Raw genomic sequence first — 19798 nt, forward strand, 5'->3', positions numbered from 1 at the left:
TAAAGGGCTTTTTGCAAACCACAAAAAAAAATGAGGGCCATGTATGCATGTGGCTGGGACAGTCTCCTCCCTCTGGCTCCTGGTACTTTTCTGCTTCACCCTACGGAGGAGTCCCCAGGTGGAAGCACCTGATCCCAGTCTCTAATTCTCTGCTTCTCCATGTGAAGGAGTTATGTGGCCTTGGTTCCTCCCCACACTGCACCCAGTCTCACCCCCTACCCCCAGCTTATGTTGGCCTTCCAGCATTGCAGAGGGGTTAAAGGATCAACTTCAAGTTCCTTCTACTCTATCTACCAGCAGTCTTTCCATTTGCCTTCCTCTTTGTTTTGTGAAAGGCATTGGGGGAAAAGGGAGACCTTCCTTGACCACAATCTTGGCTCCCTACAGAGGTCGTGGGGTGGAGCGACACCCTTCCAGCCATTTTTGTACACTCTGTTCTGCCTTCTGCATGGTGGAGACAGAACCTGCAACTGCTGGTATGTGGCATTTTTAGTGCTCTGTCACTACAGGGTTAGTGAATAAAGCTCAAGTATGGATGGATTGTTAGGTCCCAATTCCGTAAATTGGAGTCAGTGGGACTGAGCACCCACATGCTTCAATGATGGGAGTCATAACTATCTAGACAGATGTGTCAACCTCTTCATGGGCCACCTTGAAGAAAAAATTCTGGACAAATGCAACATGAAACCAATGACATTCTCATCTTCAGATAGATTTCCACCACAACTTCAACAATGACCACCCATTCATTAAACTCTCTCTGAACACTCCTCCACTAGCATCAACTTCCTGTACATCAGCGTCAACAATGGAACTCCACAGACAACTATTACAAGAAACCCACAGATCACCACATCTATCTTCATAGATCCAGTAACCTCCCAACACACACCAAGAAATCTGTAAGCTACAGCCTGGCACTAAAATACCACAGAATGTGCTCCATATCAGGAGAGATTTAAAAGACTGGGACTTTTCAGCCTGGAAAAGAGATGACTTAGGTGATATGAGAGAGATCTATACAATGTTGACTGGCATGGAGAAAGTGAATAAGGAAATGTTACTTACTCCTTCTCATAACCCAAGAACTAGGGGTCACCCAATGAAATTAATAGGCAGCAGGTTTAAAATCAAACAAAAGGAAGTTCTTCTTCTCACAACACACAGTCAACCTGTGGAACTCTTTGCTAAGGGATGTTGTGAAGACCAAGACTAAGAGTTAAAAAAGAACTAGATAAGTTCATGGAGGATAGGTCCATCAATGGCTATTAGCCAGGGTGGCAGGGATGCTACACCATGCTCTGAGTGGCCCTAGCCTCTGTTTGCCAGAAGCTGGGAGTGGACGAAAGGGGATGGATCACCAATGATGGCTTGTTCTGTTCCTTCCCATTGAAGCACCTGGCATTGCCACTTTCAGAAGACAGGATACGGGGGGTAGATGGACCATTGGTCTGACCCAGTATGGCCATTCTTATGTTCTGTAAAAATTAATAAAAAAAAATGTTTAGTACAGAAACTCCTCAAGATAACGACCTCTTGAGATAGCGACAATGTGAAATAACGACCTTGGCAAATAATGCATTTTAAAAATCTTGGTGTACTAGGAAATGCATATTTATATAAGCTTCCCAGTCACAAATCTAGCATTCTGGAGCAAAGTCACTAAAACGTAGTCCAACAAACAAATGTTCCTTTACCATGCCCCTCCCTTCTCCCTCCACCACAGCCCACTCATAGTTGTTGTCCTTGGTCAATGGAGACCCAGAGTTTATAGGTGCTTTCACTTGAGTTCACCTCCCACCCCGGGAGATGGGAGAGAGAAGACAACTTGCTCATTCCTCCAGCTGCTCATTGCTTGCTCTGGCTACTGCTGTTTGTTGCATCACCATTCACTCCCGTTCACTTCACTGCTCTATCTCTGTGCCATTACCTTCTGCTGCCACCTCTGCGAGTTAGTCTCTTGAGGTTCCACCCAGCTCTCAGTGATTTTAACTCTCAGTCGGGGAACCTCACTGATAGTGCAGGCTGGGCAGTCTCTTCCACAGAAACACTGTCCCAATGCAACTCTAAGCACTTAGACCTGATTATCAGTGATTTCAGCTCTAGTGGTCACTTAAAAAAACCAGGAGTAATTTCCAACCAATGACTTAATTGGCAACACTGCCTAGTGGACCACTGGTGGTGATGGGGAAATTCAGGGGGAATGTGGGGAAATCCCTGATCACAATTAAACAGCCCGTTAGCCTGAGTCCCATAAACCTGAGTCCCCTGGTACGGGCCACCTGCAGGTTTTAAATTGCAGCGTAGACATATCCTGAGTAACTTGAAAGCGTGTCTTTCTCACCTGCAGAAGTTGGTCCAATAAAAGATATTACTTCACCGACCTTGTCTACTTAGGCAGATAGACAGATTACTCATGGTAGTAAATGTTTACAGAATTAGAGTGTGTAGGAAAGATTGTGCATGCTAACACAAGATTCGGAAGTGAAACTACCAACGCAGAATTGAATCAAACTTTATACAGAGCACTGTCAAGTGCAGAAAGTAACACAACAAATAAAGAAAATTTTTTTGTATTTCTTTCAGTTTTGGCAATATATAATGTTACTTGAAACAACAGTAAATAAATTTGAAAAAGTAATTTCATGTTTGAGTTGACAGTGTCTCTAATTGTTGCCCGAGAGATAATGTCTACTTATTCCATTCTCCTTTTAGAAGATTCCAGATTCTGACTAAGGGAATTAAAGTATGTGCTGAACTGCTTTGCTGAATAGGGCTTCAGCCAGTGATATCCTTCCAGGCTCCAGACTGCAGTTTACAAAATAAAGGCCCCATCCTGCCAGGTTCTGACCACCTGTAGTATCAAGGCATTCAGCACCTCCCAGACAGTATTCATAATTTCACAGGGTGGTGTAAAAAGGGGTGTTTTAAAGTGTCAGTAACAAGTAATTTTATCCAAAAATTTATAGTCTAAAGAAACAAGAAAGAGTAGATGCCAGATCTTAATAATTGTCTCTCTTTGTGCCAATCCAAGGATGCAATAGCTTCTCCTCCCCTCACCACACTGTTTCACTCACATGATGTTTTGGGGATTGGTCCTCTTTTGAGCAGGGGGTTGGACTAGATGATCTCCTGAGGTCCCTTCCAACCCTAATAATCTATGATTCTATAATCTATAATCTAAGTGCCTTGTGGGACACCAGGGTTAAAGACAAGTAAAATATTCACAGTTATTAATTATGACTATTTTAATAATAAAGAAAAAGAAAAGAGGAAAACCCACAAGCATGTAGTAACCAATGGCTACCTCCATTGCAATCACTTCTGTATAACTCTTTGCGGAGTGCTTTCATCCTTCATTCTTTACATAAATAAAAACCAAAATAAGCAACTCAGTAGTGAGTCCTTTTTTAACATAGAATAGATAACAAAAAGTTTGTAGATGGGCAAGGGAATTTCATTTAAGGATTGATGACTCCTGTTTGGTTCATCATGTCTAACAAACAGTTTATAAATAGGCAGAGAGAAATGATCAAATAGCAACGTTTCTTATAAACCCATCAACTCACTTTAAGAAGTGATCTTTAGACTGGGAAATTAGTGAGTACTAAGAATCTTAAATGCAAATTAAATCCCACTTTGTCTCTGTTCATCAAACTTATCTTATGTCTCCCTTCTGGAGTACACTGTCCAAACAATCCAGTGCTGAACAGGAGAATATCTTAAATTACAACAGCATTTCATTATCCCATTAAAATTAATACAGTTTAAGTCAAATCGCTTGGCAATACTTTTGCAAAAATCATCTCACCTCTTTTTCATCTTTTAAAATAGTCATGTTAAAATTAAATGGTTCTCAGAGAGAGTCTTTAAACTCTGTCAAGTCAAATAAGTTATTGTCTCTCCTTCTTAAAAATCTTGAGAGAGGATCTTGTCTTCCTGAGTTTGGTGAGGAAGCTGCTTTCTGGTATTGCAAGATAACTAATTTGCCAGTTAGTATTTTATACTCATGGTTTCTTTATATTAGGAACTAGTTATAGCAAGGTAACTTGATTCCATATTCGTAAATAAAACATCTTACTATTCACCAAGCAATGGTATCAGTAAGTTTGTTACCTTAGATTCTCCATTTAGATACAAGACATTTACAAATGAACATCACAAAAGATGCTTATAGCAAAGCATTTAAGGAACCAACTACACATATTTTCCTTAGGAGTTAAATTAATTAAGACTTGAACATTTATAAAATAAATCATTTTCAGAATGATTTTCTGAGAATGTTTCTGGAGTTCGTTGTGAGGGTTTAAAACTGAGGTTTTTCTTCATGAAGAGAGGAAGGGGAGAAGGAGTGACAAGATGCTCTGGGCTTAGCTTTTGTGGCCTTGACAAGTGCTACACATCACTCCTCTTTGAGATCGTAGAAGAATATTTTCATAACCCTTAACCAGGAGGAGATGTCCTGCTCTTTGAGAAGACAGTCCTGTCAACCAAGCAGTTCCCAAGATTACAGTGTGTAGGAGCTTCACCCACAATTCAAGATTCCTACCAAATACTCTAAACAGAGAGAAAAACAATTACAACAACTAACACAGGGGTAGGCAACCTATGGCACACGTGCCGAAGGCGGCACACAAGCTGTTTTTCAGTGAGACTCACGCTGCCCAGATCCTGGCCACTGGTCTGGGGGGCTGTACATTTTAATTTAATTTTAAATTAAAGATTCTTAAACATTTTTAAAACCTTATTTACTTTACATACAACAATGGTTTAGTTATATATTATAGACAGAAAGAAACCTTCTAAAAATGTTTAAATGTATTACTGGCACACAAAACCTTAAATTAAAGTGAATAAATGAAGACCTGGCGCACCACTTCTGAAAGGTTGCCGACCCCTGAACTAACATTTAGCTATATCTTTCTACTATAATATAAAACAAAACAATATAGAATATTAAAACAAAACAGAAGTAATAAAGCTGCATTCCAGAGTTTGCCCAATCAGACTAGGAGGGGATAAAGACACATCTACGGCCAAGGAGGAAGTATTCTTGAAGCCTTTTGTGCCAGTCACTTATTGGGACAAAGCAGAGGTTTCCTAGCAGTTTCTTTAATTAACCTGAATATAATATTTAAGAAAATAAGCAACTAAAGCATAAGCAAGTGAACTATTCTTCTCTAAGCATCACATGCATGAAAGCAATTGTAAATATCTCCTAAAATTAAGTAAAGACAAAGGCAAGTTGTAATAAGTTAAAATTATAATTTATTAATAACCATTTTTGCATCAAGATTGAGGTTTATTCCCCCTATTACAGGATCAGACTCTTGTTCTTGTTTCTATCTAAGTTAATGGCAAAACTCAGGCCTTAGCACCAGCTGATATGCTTCAGTTGCCAACAGGCTTCATACATTTTAGTAACTTTAATTCTAAGTTTGGAATATAACACAAGAACATAAGAACGGCCGTACGGGGTCAGATCAATGGTCCATCTAACCCAATATCCTGTCTTCTGACAGTGGTTGGTGCAAGATGCTTCAGAGGGAATGGGCAGAACAGGGCAATTTTGAGTGATCCATCCCTTGTCATCTAGTCCAGTGGTTCTCAAACTAGGGCGGCCGCTTGTTCAGGGAAAGCCCCTGGCGGGCCGGGGCAGTTTGTTTACCCGCCACGTCTGCAGGTTCGGCTGATCGCGGCTCCCACTGGCCGTGGTTTGCTGCTCAAGGCCAATGGGGGCTGTAGGAAGTGACACGGGCTGAGGGATGTGCTGGCTGCCCTTCCTGTAGCCCCCATTGGCCTGAAGCGGTGAACCGTGGCCAGTGGGAGCCGCGATCGGCTGAACCTGTGGACGCAGCAGGTAAACAAACTGGCCCGGCCTGCCCGGGGCTTTCCCTGAACAAGCGGTGGCCCTAGTTTGAGAACCACTGATCTAGTCCCAGCTTCCGGCAGTCAGAATTTGAGATACACAGAGCATGGGGTTGCATCCCTCACTATTTTGGCTAATAGCTATTGATGGACCTATACTCCATGATCTTATCTAATTCTTTTTTGAACCCAGTTATACTTATGGTCTTCACAATATCCTCTGGCAATGAGTTCCACAGGTTGATTGTGCCTTGTGTGAAGAAGCACTTCTTTATGTTTGTTTTAAATCTGCTATTAATTTCATTGGGTGACCTCTGATTCTTGTGTTAACTAAAAGGGTAAATAACACTTCCCTATTCACTGTCTCCATACCAGTCATGATTTATAGATCTCTATCGTATTCCCCCCTCAGTTGTCCCTTTTCTAAGCTGACCAGTCCCAGTCTTTTTAATCTCTTTTCATATGGAAGCTGTTCCATACCCTAATCATTTTTGTTGCCCTTCTCTGTACTTTTTCCAATCCTAATACATCTTTTTTGAGATGGGGTCATGAGAACTGCACACAGCATACAAGTTGTGGGAATACCATGGAGTGGTATATAGTTCAGTATCTCAGCCTGATAAAAATCAAGCAAAGCAGACCACCTTTAAAACTATGCAAGTGCAATATTTTTTTAATTGAATTTCTTTCAGCACCAACACGTTATTTTAGCTAATTGAAATCTTCCCCGTATTTAGTACATATGAAACATCATTTAAAGCAATCATACATCCAAATTCTGCAGTGGGTTTTGTTTCTGAGTGATTTTGTATCAGTCCTTTAACCAGAAGACTGCTGCTTTCATATGAAATTTATATGAACTGGGCCTAGTTAGTATTCAATGCATTTCCTTAATATTTATATTTTCAGAGTTCCCAAAATTTGGAACCCAGGACATTGCACCTAAGCCTAGTGATACAGCAGCTGAGGCATAGGAAATTGTTGAATTATTGGTGGTATAGTCAAGAACAATCCAAATAAGTTGGGAATAATATCTGTGAAGGTATTTTTCTCGTCAGAAAGAGTTTAGATGCAGAATGACTAACCACCACATAAACTGTAATAGCAACATTGCTCCTGTATAAGAGGTGCTAAGCCAGTTTCCAAAAGGCAAAATCATTTAAAAAAACTGAATTAACTGAATTACCACTAGAATTTCTGCATACATGACTCCTGTGTGAGCTAATTCTTTTACTGCCCTAGTGCTCAAAAACAGCTGAGCTTCTTTCCCTTGTACTATCGAACTCGCTCAGAAGCCTTGACTCAAGCCCAAACACGAAAAATCTCAGGGCTTGTCTACATGGTACCATCAAAGCACACTGGAGGCTTGCAATCTGTAAAATGCACTAACGTGCTATGCTCTACCTGCCCATTTAGACCCTGCTGGCAAACTCTTCTAAAAAGGTAGCTAACTTCATGTTAACGTAGTTCAGACAGGACTATGTTAACTCAGACAGGGTATCTTTTAGAGTGTTCTAGAAGGGTGTATATGGAGCAGCATAGGCGCCGACTTATATGGGGCTCTGGGGCTTTAGCCCCATGAATAAATCCCAAGCAGGGGCTCTGCCCCACCAATGTTTTTTCTCCCCTGCTTGGAGCGCGCCGCCGCCGCCGCCAGGGCTGCCCAGAGCCCTTTAAATCCCAGCCGCGGCCGGGAATCAGAGGGCTCTGGGCTGCCTGCTGCAGCGGGAAGCCCCGAGCCCTCTGATTCCCGGCTGCGGCTGGGATTTAAAAGGCTCTGGGCTCCCCGCGGTTGCAGGCAGCCCAGAGCCCTTTAAATCCCAGCCGCGGCTGAGATTTAAAGGGCTCTGGGCTCCCCGCCGCAGCGGGCAGCGCAGAGCCCTCTGATTCCCGGCCGCGGCTGGGATTTAAAAGGGTCTCAGCTCCCCCCGGTTGCAGGCAGCCCAGAGCCCTTTAAATCCCTGCCGCGGCTGAGTTTTTAAGGGCTGCGGGCTCCCCGCGGTTGCAGGCAGCCCAGAGCCCTTTAAATCCCAGCAGCGGCTGAGATTTAAAGGGTTCTGGGCTCCCCGCCGCAGCGGGCAGCCCAGAGCCCTCTGATTCCCGGCCCCGGCTGGGATTTAAAAGGCTCTGGGCTCCCTGCGGTGGCAGGCAGCCCAGAGTCCTCTGACTCCCAGCCGGGGCTGTGATTTAAAGGGCTCTGGGATCCCCGCGGCTGCCAGCAGCCCAGAGCCCTTTGAATCCCAGCCTCTGTCCGCTGATTGCCCCCTCCCCAGACCCCTGCCCCAACTGCCCCCCAGAACCTCCACCCCCTATCTAAGCCCCACTGGTCCTTGTTCCCCAATTACCCCTCCCGAGACCCCTGCCCCTAACTGCCCCTTGGGACCTCAGCCCCTATCTAAGCCTCCCTTCTCCTTGTCCCCAACTGCCCCCTCCTGAGACCCCACCCAACTTCCCCAGGACCGCACCCCTACCTGTCCCCTGATAAACCTCTTAGACTCCCATGCCTATCCAATTGCTGCCTGTCCCCTGACTGCCCCTTCGAACCTCTGCCCCATCCAACTCCCCTGCTCCTTGTCCCTTGACTGCCCCGGAACTCCCTACCTCTTCTCCAACCCCCAAACTGCTTACTGTGCCACTCAGACCAGCGTGTCTGGCTCCATGCAGCTCCAGACAGTTGCTGCCATGCTCCCCCATGGAGCCCACAGCCCTCTCCCACCCCCAGCACCTGCCTTCCAGATTTGAACACCTCAAAATTCAGGAGTGCTCAAGCTCGGTTTGGGCGGCTTTACTTCATTTCTCCCAAATCAGTTTCCTGCAAGGTGCCAACTGAAGGTGTTGGAGAACAGAGAGATCAGGTGGCCTCCTAATGCCTGGAAAAGAGACAAAGGCCGGAGGAGGGAGTGTCAGTGCCTGTGCGGACTTCTGGGAAGTGCACGGTGTGGAAGGGGATGCTGTGATGCTTTGGAACATCTCCATACAAAGCCAGTCAGGACTCTGGGGGAGCCTCCTCTCTCGGAGCATACTGTCTCCAGGGCAAGAAGCTTACACCTTCCTGGGTCTGACCTCGGAGCATTCAGCATGCCCTTCCACGTCATGCACTTTCCAAAGTGAGTCTGCCCAGGCTGGTCCTGGGGCAACCAGAGGTCGCTGCACCCCAACTATGCAGTCAGATGTGACTCTCAGCCAGACAGTAAAACAGAAGGTTTATTAGATGACGGGAACACAGTTTAAACAGAGCTTGTTGGTACAGAAAACAGAACCCCTCTGTCAGGTCCATCTTGGGGGGTGGGGAGCCCAGAACCAAGTTCTGGGTCTCTCCCAATTTCCCCAGCCAGCTCCAAACTGACACTCCCTCCTCTGGCCTCTGTGTCTCTTCTGGACAAGGAGGCCACCTGATCTCTTTGTCCCCAACACCTTCAGTTGGCATCTTGCAGGGGAAACTGAGGCACCCACACAGTATTCAGAGAAAATATTAAGAACATTCCCACTTCATCACAACAGATGCAACAAAATATAATACTGTATATTGAAGTAGGCAAGTGCTGCTTCTGACTTTCCACTTTTAATTGACCCTTGTAATCTTGTGGCACTGACGCGTTGTAGCTTCATTTTATATCGGCTTACAGGGCGGGAGCTGGGGGGCACCACCATTTTGGGCCCCACCAAAAATTATACAAACCTGCCGCCTATGTGGAGCAGTTATATGATTTGTAAAGCATTAGTGTGCTTTACAAATCACATCCATCTGGCACACTTTGCCACACAGTGTAGCGAAGCCCTCAGACTAGTTTTTTACCCAGAAAGTTATGAATGATTGAAAACGAAGTGAGACCAGAAACCATTATGCAGCTTTAACTGCTGCTCCCTCTATAAAAATACAGGGTCCAAACATGTTAGAAATATAACTAAGGCTCCAATCCTGCAAAAACATATGTGCCAACTTAACCAAGTCAGTGGGTCTACTCACAGTACAGTTAACTACAAAGTTAAGCAGGTGCATAAGTCTTTTCAGGCTTAGGGCCTGAGTTTTTCTAACAGTAAGAAATAAATTAAATGGAGATTGAGAGATAATTCTAAGTCTGTCTGGTTCCAGAGACGCTTGCTGCCTACCAGAGCTCTCCAACAGAATATCAAGTAACAAACATACAAAAACCAACTCTCATTGATGCACCCTGAATGAATGACAGTTTCTAGCTGCTTCTGAGGGCTTGTACACACTACCGCTTTTATCTGTATAACTTATTTCGCTCAGGGGTGTCAATAAGCCACCCCCCGAGCAACATGAGTTACACCAGCCTAACTGCTGGTGTGGACCGTGCTATGTCGGCAGGAAAGCTTCTCTTGCAGAGGTGGTTTTATTATGCTGATGGGAGAACTCTCTCTTGTTGGCATAGAGTGTCTTCACCAGACACACTACAGTGGCGCAGCTGCGACAATGCAGCTGCACTGCTGTAGCACTTCTAGTGTAGACAAGCCCCGAGACAAGAGAAATGTGAAACTATTTATCTTACACCAGAGAATTATTGAATAAACACTCTTCTTTTTTATGTTGCAAACAGTTCAACCTACATGCTAAATCTGGAGAGGTGCCCAAATGCAGACCGCGTATCTGGCTGTGAGAGCTTCAGTGTCCTCAGTTTTGTTTAGCTATTGAAAGTCATACCTTAGTGCACCGATTTATTTTTATTTATGTATCCAATATTTTTCCTTGCTTTCAGAATAAATGATGCCACATGCAGGAATGGTTAGGATAAAGTTACACATAGTATTCATCTCCTAGGAGCTTGCTTCTGAGCTGTGTACATGAAAACTTACTATGAAAAACAGATGTATTTCTTCTGTACCTTTTATAAGGACAGATCAATTCAGATCACATACGGCTGTTAAACAGATCTGCACGTGCTGGTCTGTATGGCCTCAATCCTACAAACATATAAGTGTTTAACTTTACTATTGTGCATAATCCTATTGAAATCAATGGATTCACAGCAGTAAATGTTGTGTTTGCAGAATCAGAGCCTAAATCTGTACAATGTCTAACACAGTGTGACCCAGTCTGGCTGAGGCCTCATAATACAAATAATAGGTCTGCTTTCATAAACATGATTTGGCCAAATATGCTAATTGTTCAACTCATACCTATGACCATTTTTTGATCTCTATCTATATGTGTTGTCTATGGTATTTTGTTCCTCCTGTCCAATTCAGAACAGGTTTCCTAAGCATTTTACTATATATAACATAGACTTTCATAGTAACTAAAATGCACATTTTTGAGAAATAATCAATATTTAGATGGAACTGCAATTCACACAGTTTATTAAACATATATAGTTAGGAAATTAAATATATATGAAATATAGAAGTTATTAATGCAACCTTAATGTTGCAATGTTAACATTTAAAAAAAAAATCAAGAAAAGCAAAAGTTTAGGTTCTTATGGCAGTGTTAACTTGACAGTACTGCACACTGTGGTATTTTCTATTCTCATTCTTATCAAACGTGTAGTTGAACAAATTTGTTTATGTTGTTAAATGTATATCTTAAAACTGCAGTTCTCCATTGTGGTATGTGTACCACTGGTGTAAAACTTAGTCTTTGGGGAAAGTTAAAGCTTAAAGGGAAGCAAAAAGGTATCAATTAAAAAAAAAAATCTATGGTCCGTGGGGTTAAGGACAATAAGAAAGAATTCTCTAAATATAGCAGGAGCAAATAAAATTCTAAAAATGGTAAATGTCTGATACTAGATAAGGATGGAAAAATTGTCAATTGTGATGCACAAAAGACAGAAAGTCAAATATATTTCTTTTCTGTATCTGGAAAGAAGCAGGAGGATATATTTATATGTCACAGTGACAAGGAGATACTAATATAATAGACAGTAACTATAGAAGTTATTAAACAGCAACTACTAAAGTTATACATTTTATATCAGCAAAACTGGATAATTTGAACCCAAGAGTATTAAAAGAATTGGCCAATGATCTCTTTGAATCTTTAATGTTGATTTTTAACAAATCCTGGTACATTACAGAAGTTCCAGAGAACTGGAGAAATGCTAATGTTGTGCCAATATTTAAAAATGGTTAATGGGATGACCTGGGTAACCATAGGCTGTTAAGCCTGACGTGGATTCCATGCAAAGCAGGACTGAGATAGGACATAAACAGTGAAGAATAAAGCACGGTGGCATAATTAATGCCAAGCAACATGGTTTTTTTGGTAAATAGATTTTTGTCATATAAATGTGATATAATTTTTTGATGAGATTACAAGTTTCGTTGATAAAAGTAACTGTTGATATAATATACGGTACTTAGACTTAGGTAAGGTACGGTATTTGTATTAGTCCCACATGACACTGATAAAAAAAATAGAACTATGCAGGAAAAAAAAAATCAATTTGGAGGTTTTTTTTTTAAATCAACAAACTGCTGGATGCACAGATTCTTCATATACAATGAAAATCAGAGAAGTTAGATGGAAAAAGCCTACAGTATTAGGTCATTCAGTCCACCGTATTGCTAAAGCAGGATTAAATTAGTATATAATGACATTTTCACTGCAGAGGACAAAAAAGTCCGAACAGCTTAGCCAACCACATGGCAGACTGTGAGGCAAAGCCAGAAAAATAAGCATGTCTGCAAGGATGCAGATACTACTGTTAAACGCCTATCATACACAAGTTAATATCTGGACTCTCCAGTGGGTTACCATGGTCCCTTTTATGTAGCTATGCCTGCTTATACTCATTTCGAAAGACAACCACACAGAAGGGAAAATGGTTTTCATAATATCACACAGAATATATTTTCTTACCTGAATAACAATTCTTTTATATAAATTAATACAAATTTTCATTGTTGAGATAAAATGGCATTAGAAATATTATCAAAGGAGTTATGTAGTAGACATCGGTCTTTAACAACTAACCTGATTACATCTGCAACGCAGCTATAATAAATTAGCTTCAGAAAGAAATGTGATGCCTTTGTTAACCATGGGCCTGATTCTCCTCACACTTCAGCTAATATAAATCAGGAATAATTTCACTGGAAATCATTGGTGTTACATAGATGTAAAACTGGCATCAGTGGGAGGTGAATCAGACTCTCTGTTTTATTTTAATGCAATGGATTTATTCAGTCAGAAGTATTGCAAAATATGGGCAATAAATTCCTTTGTGGCTGTAAACAGGGAGACATATGTCTCCTGAGTCATTGCTGACGCAGATGTTGTCACTGAGGTGGAAGAAATGCTTAACTACCTGTCTTAGTAAATCTGTGGGAATGGAACCACTTAGATGTTAACACTATTTTTATATATCAACCAGAATTTTCAGCTATTATGAACTTTACATAAAATCCACAGTACTTTGATTAAGCAGGTGGATAGAGATTCTTGATATTATGTGACAAAAGGTTACTATGTAAAGGCAGTCAGAGGAGATAAATGGAATTTATTAGAGACAGTAAGCTTTACTAAGAATGTGGTTGAGCTTTTTTATTATATTAGGTCAGGGGTAGTCTATTTTGTCAAGATCCATATTTCTTGGTCAAGGTATAGTCAAGGTCCAGATTACAAAGATCAAAATAAAAAACCCAATAATAATTATAAAGTAAGTAAAAAGATTTCAGGTTCTGTTCAAAAGCGTCTGGCGGTCTGGGTCCTGATCCAAAGCCCACTTAAGTCAATGGGAGTCTTTCCATTGCCATAACTGGGCCTTGGTTCAGATCCTGGACCTGTACCATTTATTTCATTGATTCTAAAGAGTGGGAGCAGCATCAACAATACAGACCCAAACAATGCACAGTAAGAGTTGAAAAGGATAGGTAGAAAAACAGACATTGTGAATCCCTTTTCAATAAATCTTTGGAATAAAATTTGTTGGACAAAAAAAAAAGTTCATCTCATTTCTCCATTTAATTTCTGCTGCACCCATTCTATAGAATCAATAAAATCAACTCTGACTGCCATATTTGTACACTGACCCAAATCTAGCTTTTGTTTATACTTTTATACATAAATCAGCTAAATTTAAGGTAAGTCTCCAGTCTGAGCTGAGGTGTAATTTCCTGCTCAAGGACATATACCTGAACTAGTTCTGATTGAGCTCGTGGGTGCTAAAAACAGAAGTGTAGCCATGGCAGCGTGAAGGGCTAGCCACCCCAAGTACAGTCCCATCTTAGACACTAGGTACATACTTGGATGGCTACCCCATCCTGTGGCTTGTACCTTTGCAACTACACTTCTATTTTTAGAATGCTAGTTTGATTAGAGCTAGCACGGGCATGTCTCCTTGAGCTTGAAATTACACTTCCATCTAACAGTGTAGATGTACCTTTACAGTCAGACACTCGCTCTCTCTCTCTCTCTTGTCAGGTATCCTTTTTTACTTTCCAACACTTGCGAACTGTTGTACAAAAAGAAGACAAAAAACAAGTTGAGGCATTTGAAACAATGACTCTTCACTTGGTGCCCTTTCATCTCAGGGGCCAGTTCAAAATCAATAAAGTCAACAGAACTACTCACATGCTTAAAGTAAATCACGTTTGGGTCTAGCATTCTCAGCGCCTTGCAGGAATGAGCCCTTTTTTCAAGGGGACTACTGACATGTCTGTTTCTAGGATTGGACGTAACATTACATTACATAATGCCTCAAAGGAGCCAGTTTTGCAGTTCTTGTTCAGGTGACTCCCTCTTTGACTCCAATTGATTTTCTTTGGAATTTGCCTGAGTATAAGGACTGAAGAATCAGGACCAAAGACTGCAAGCTATTGTTTGCCATGCTTATTCAACAATGAGACTAATGTAGAAGCCACATAACTGAAATGTGGGAAAGGAATAACTTTTTCAATAGAAGGAACCAAGGGAGAAGCTAAAATTGACACTTCCAGAACATGATCACGCCACCATCACAAATGTAATTTTATTTTGTAGGGAATGGGGGTAAACTTGATGTACTGGGGGCTGTAACACAAGAAAAGAGGAAGAGGGGTATGGAGAGAGCACTAAAACAGCACTTCAGTGGTTTTTAAAAAGAATTTTAAAATACACCTATAATAGGAGAAAAGGCTGATTTGTAGCAGCACGCTGAATAATTTATTTTCAAAATGCCTGGGGCCTTATTTACACAAGGAACAGAGCCATTTTGAAAGCCATACTAGAATGCAGTTCAGCCACAGCTTCCACTGTGCTGTCTTCTATTGCATCTTGGCTGGTGGTGTGCACAGGACCAAGCCATGCTAGAAATGTGTTATGAATCTAACATTATCTGAACACAGCTACATTCTGAATGTAGACAGGAAATTAGAGACTATGGACTGGCTTCTGTGGCTGTGCATTGAGTGGGTAAAAACATTAGGTCATATGAGCAAAAAGCAGAATGGAAAGCCATGAAAACTGTATTTATATATGCTTTAAAAAAAACGAACACAAATACTTGATGAGTTTTCAAATATAAATGAAAACAGAGAGAAGACAATGAAGATGGTTTTCTGATTTTGAATCTAGACCAAAACTTTACTGACTTCAGACTCAATTAATGTTTTTCTATACAAATCTGCAGGATAAACTGAATGAAGATTACAATAATTCACAAGACATTAATTTTATCTGCCTGTAATGAGTTTTATTTTTTATTTTGATCTCTTCTTTCCACTCTCATTTCATTAAATACACTCTTTTTAAGGTCTGTAATTTAAATGACACTGTGGAAAGGTCTAATGTCTCCACAAGCAGCTGAGGTTAATCTGTGGGGTATTGCTATAAAAGGTCACTACACAACATGACACAGAACTACTTACAGACTAAGAAATTTCATCCCATTTGTAAAAAAGAGAGAAAGAGAAAAGAACTTGCAGTTCCCACTTTTAAGGTAAGTGAAACAATAGTACTGTTCACTTTGCACATACTTCAGGGGGGACATAATTTTCAAAGTGCAGCACAAAATTTAAAAAAAAAGCTATAAATTAGGGCTGTCGATTAATCACAGTTAACTCACATGATTAACTAAAAAAATTAAAAAATCAATTGTGATTAATCACAGTTTTAATCACACTGTTAAACAATAGAATACCATTTGACATTTATTAAATATTTTTGGATGCTGTCCTATATTTTCAAATATATTTATTTCAATTACAACACAGAATACAACATGTACACTACTCACTCTATATTACAAATATTTGCACTGTAAAAATGATAAACAAAAGAAATAGTATTTTTCAATTCACCTCATACAAGTACCGTAATGCAATCTCTTTATCATTAAAGTACAACTTACAAATGTAGGGTTTTTTTGTTACATCACTGCACTCAAAAACAAAACAAGGTAAAATTTTAGAGCCTACAAGTCCACTCAGTCCTAATTCTTATTCAGCCAATCACTAAGATAAACAAGTTTATTTACATTTACAGGAGATAATGCTGCCGGCTTCTTATTTACAATGTCATCTGAAATTGAGAACAGGCATGGCACTTTCATAGTTGGCAGTGGAAGGTATTTATGTGCTAAACATTCCAGAGGACATACTTCCATGCTGATGATGCTCGTTAAAAAAATAATGTGTTAATTACATTTTGACTGAACTCCTTGGGGGAGAATAGTAGGTCTCCAGCTCTGTTTTACCTGCATTCTGCCATGTATTTCATATTATAGCAGTCTTGGATGATGACCCAGTACATGTTGTTCATTTTAAGAACACTTTCACTGCAGATCTGACAAAACGCAAAGAAGGTACGAATGTGAGATTTCTAAAGATAGCTACAGCACTCATCCCAAGGTTTAAGAATCTGAAGTGCCTTCCAAAATGTGATTGGTATGGGGTGTGAAGCATGCTTTCAGAAGTCTTAAAAGAGCAACACTCTAATGTGGAAACTACAGAATCCGAACCACTAAAAAAGAAAATAAATCTTCTGCTGGTGGCATCTGACTCAGATGATGAAAGTGAACACACATTGGTCTGCACTGCTTTGGATCGTTATTGAGCCGAACATTGTCATCAGCATAGGTGCATGTCCTCTGGAATGGTGGTTGAAGTATGAAGGGACATATGAATCTTTAGTGTATCTGGCTCATAAATATCTTGCAACACCGGTTACAACAGTGCATGTGAATGCCTGTTCTCACTTTCAGGTGATATTGTAAACAAGAAGCAGGCAGCATTATCTCCTGCAAATGTAAACAAACTTGTTTGTCTGAGTGACTGGATGAACAAGAAGTAGGACTGAGTGGATCTGTAGGCTCTAAAATTTTACATTGTTTTGTTTTTCAGTGCACTTATTTTTTGTACATAATTCTACATTAACCAGAGCCGTAACTAGGCATTTTAGCACCTGGGGTGACCAAGCATATTTGTGCCCCTTAGAGGCAACGTGTGGGAGGGGCATGTGGGGGTCACATTGTTACCCTAAAATGTAGATGCTAATTGAATTACCTACAAATTTGTCTAATTTTAACAGAAGGGTAAACAAGGTTGTGGCCTGCTCTAAAGGAATTGCGAGAGTGTTACCAGGGGGCTTGTCTCTGACCTGCAGAGGACTCTGCTAACACCTGAAAGGACATGGATATATCCTTCTGAACAAGAATGAACAAACAAGCAGTAATTCTTCAAAAACAAAAGAATGGTTTATTTAAAGAAATAAATTATTACAATGTATTTAGGAAAGCAAGAAAGAAGGTATAAAGAACAGAGTAAAATGCAATAGAATTACAATTGAAATAATTAGAGAGAGGCAGCAAAATCCAAGCCACAGACTACACAGGATATCTAACACATGCAGGAAATACAAAGCTTTCAATGTAACAAGCCTATAGCGTCCCATACACCCAGAGGCCTTTAGTCTTAATGTTACAATTTAACCCCATATTTAATACAATGTGATATATGCCAGCCTCTTACAGACAAAAATGAGAAGACTAACACTATATTCACAGACTGAAACACTTGCTTAACATTCAACATCCTGTAAGCGCTAGCCAGGCGGTTACAAGAAGGGTAGGGGAGATCTCATTCAAGATGCAGGCATCAAGCTTTATTTACAGGCAAAACCTATACACTCTTAAATAAGAGAGAAAAAGGAATTCAGACTTACATTACACGCTTCCTTCAAATTTCCCTCTGATTCGTCAAGGGGTCCTTCTGCTTTGTCTGAAAGCTTTAGGAAGCCCGGTTGTGCTGCTGCCCCATGGTGGTGGCAGTGGCAGTGGCATTGCTGTTGGTGGGGCAGTTGCTGGCACGCAGTTCTCCGTTGCCAAGGCAACCTCAGAATTCCGCTGCTACTGCTTCTTGCAGGTGGCTAATTTTCAGGTAGCTTCTTCTTTGCAGATATCTTGTAGCTTCTGTTCTCCTCCAGATGCCAAACCCACTACAAGTTCAGCCTGCTGGCTGTCAGCCTTATATATTGGATTTGCTCTCAAGGCCATCTCATAAACATAATTTATTAGCCTAACTCAGCCAATCAGCTTTCAGATATTAGCATATTTCCTCTTCCTGCCTAGATCCTCCACTTTTATTAGCATGCTGTCAATCTAGGAGTGCTCCTCCCTTGATGCCATCTTGGAATCTAGGATTTTGCTGCATCATTCCCCATTATTACATCATCTGCCATCTTGGTCACCAATACTGGATTTTCAAAATTTAAACAATCATTAATTTCTATTTATTTAAAGCCTTAATCTTACAGCTAATTACTGTTTTATGCAAACCAAAGTGTCCCGATACTGTTACCACTCTTTTTATGTCCAATTGAGAGAAATATAATTTTATGAAATTTTAAAACCCTTCCGAGGTTTTTTTGCAAACCTCCACTCAGAACACTCAAGGCAAAAATCTCTTCACTACAACATGTCCCTCCAGATTTCTGCCTTCCAGTTAACACAAAATGGGCAAATTGGAAGCTGGTGGGAGCCGCCCAGCCTGCATGGGTCTCTGGCTTTCTGCACGGTGGGAGCCAGGGCATGGGCTGGCTGCCCAGCAATTCTCCTTGCCCTGCTCCCCAAGCACTCCCCAACTCACTTGTTGTCTTGGCCACCCTACCCCAGATGTGCTCTTTCCTCTCCCCAAAAGGAGCCCAGCTCCGGCTGGTGCCACCACTTGGAGCCAGCCCCTGCCCATAGAGCCTGGCTGTCTACAGGGGGCCCGGCAGGTACGCTCTAGGTGGTGGCCTGGCTTGGGGAGCAGGGTAGGGAGGGCTGCCAGGCAGCTTGCCCACATCTATGCTCCCACAGCACAGAGAGCCAGGGGCCTGAGTGGCCCCACCTGCTTCCGATCCACTGGCTCCTGGCAGAAGATGACAGCTTTCAAACTGGGGCGGGGGCATCCCCCCCCTCCCCCCCAGTTTGAAAATCTGTGCTAAATGGAATGCAGAAATCTGTGGGGACATGTGACCCTGGGGGCTCTCTCTACACCACCCCATTTCTTCCACTCCCAAGGCTTCACCCCCTGGATGGTTGCCCCGCATGCCCCGCCCTGCTTACAGCCCCGGAATTACCATCTTGAAGAAGTCATTACATCACTATTTTCTATGGTGCAGATCCACAGAGGTATTTAGGCTCCTAATTTTCATCTGCTTTTCCATTACAACCACAAGGAAACACTTATCTGTGGTTTCTAAAGTTGAAAACTGCCATCTGATGGACATCTGGTGCCAAGCATAGCAGCTCCCACACAACCTCAAGACTTTTGAAAATGGTGTGGACAGGGTGAACCAGCTGCAGCACAGATTGGCTTCTAGCACACTTTACTACAATGTTGAACCCAACTGACACTGTCCAGTAGGACAGCAGTTTCCACCACTGGCTGTGGGGATGGAGGGAGAAGGAGACAACCCTCATTGAACACATGTTTTCCAAGTGTAGGCACAATTAGGGGGTTCTAATTATTAGAATCACGAGGTTCTAAAAGAGCTAAGGAGAGTCATCCT

At 41.5% G+C, this 19798-nt stretch overlaps 1 protein-coding gene across 8 annotated transcripts in view; it reads right to left on the reverse strand.

Annotated features, from left to right (window-relative positions):
• The window catches only part of PANX2 (pannexin 2), a 51680-nt gene extending 33441 nt beyond the window's left edge, over window positions 1–18239 (reverse strand). For all 8 annotated transcript variants that reach the window (XM_039512385.1, XM_039512320.1, XM_039512201.1 and 5 more), the window contains exon 1: window positions 17969–18239. The gene's annotated coding sequence lies outside the window, so the exon portion shown is untranslated. The remainder of the gene's footprint in view (window positions 1–17968) is intronic.
• Between the last annotated feature and the right edge of the window lie 1559 nt (window positions 18240–19798).

This window comes from Mauremys reevesii, linkage group 1 (genome assembly GCF_016161935.1).
Source record: "Mauremys reevesii isolate NIE-2019 linkage group 1, ASM1616193v1, whole genome shotgun sequence".
Lineage (NCBI taxonomy): Eukaryota > Metazoa > Chordata > Testudines > Geoemydidae > Mauremys > Mauremys reevesii.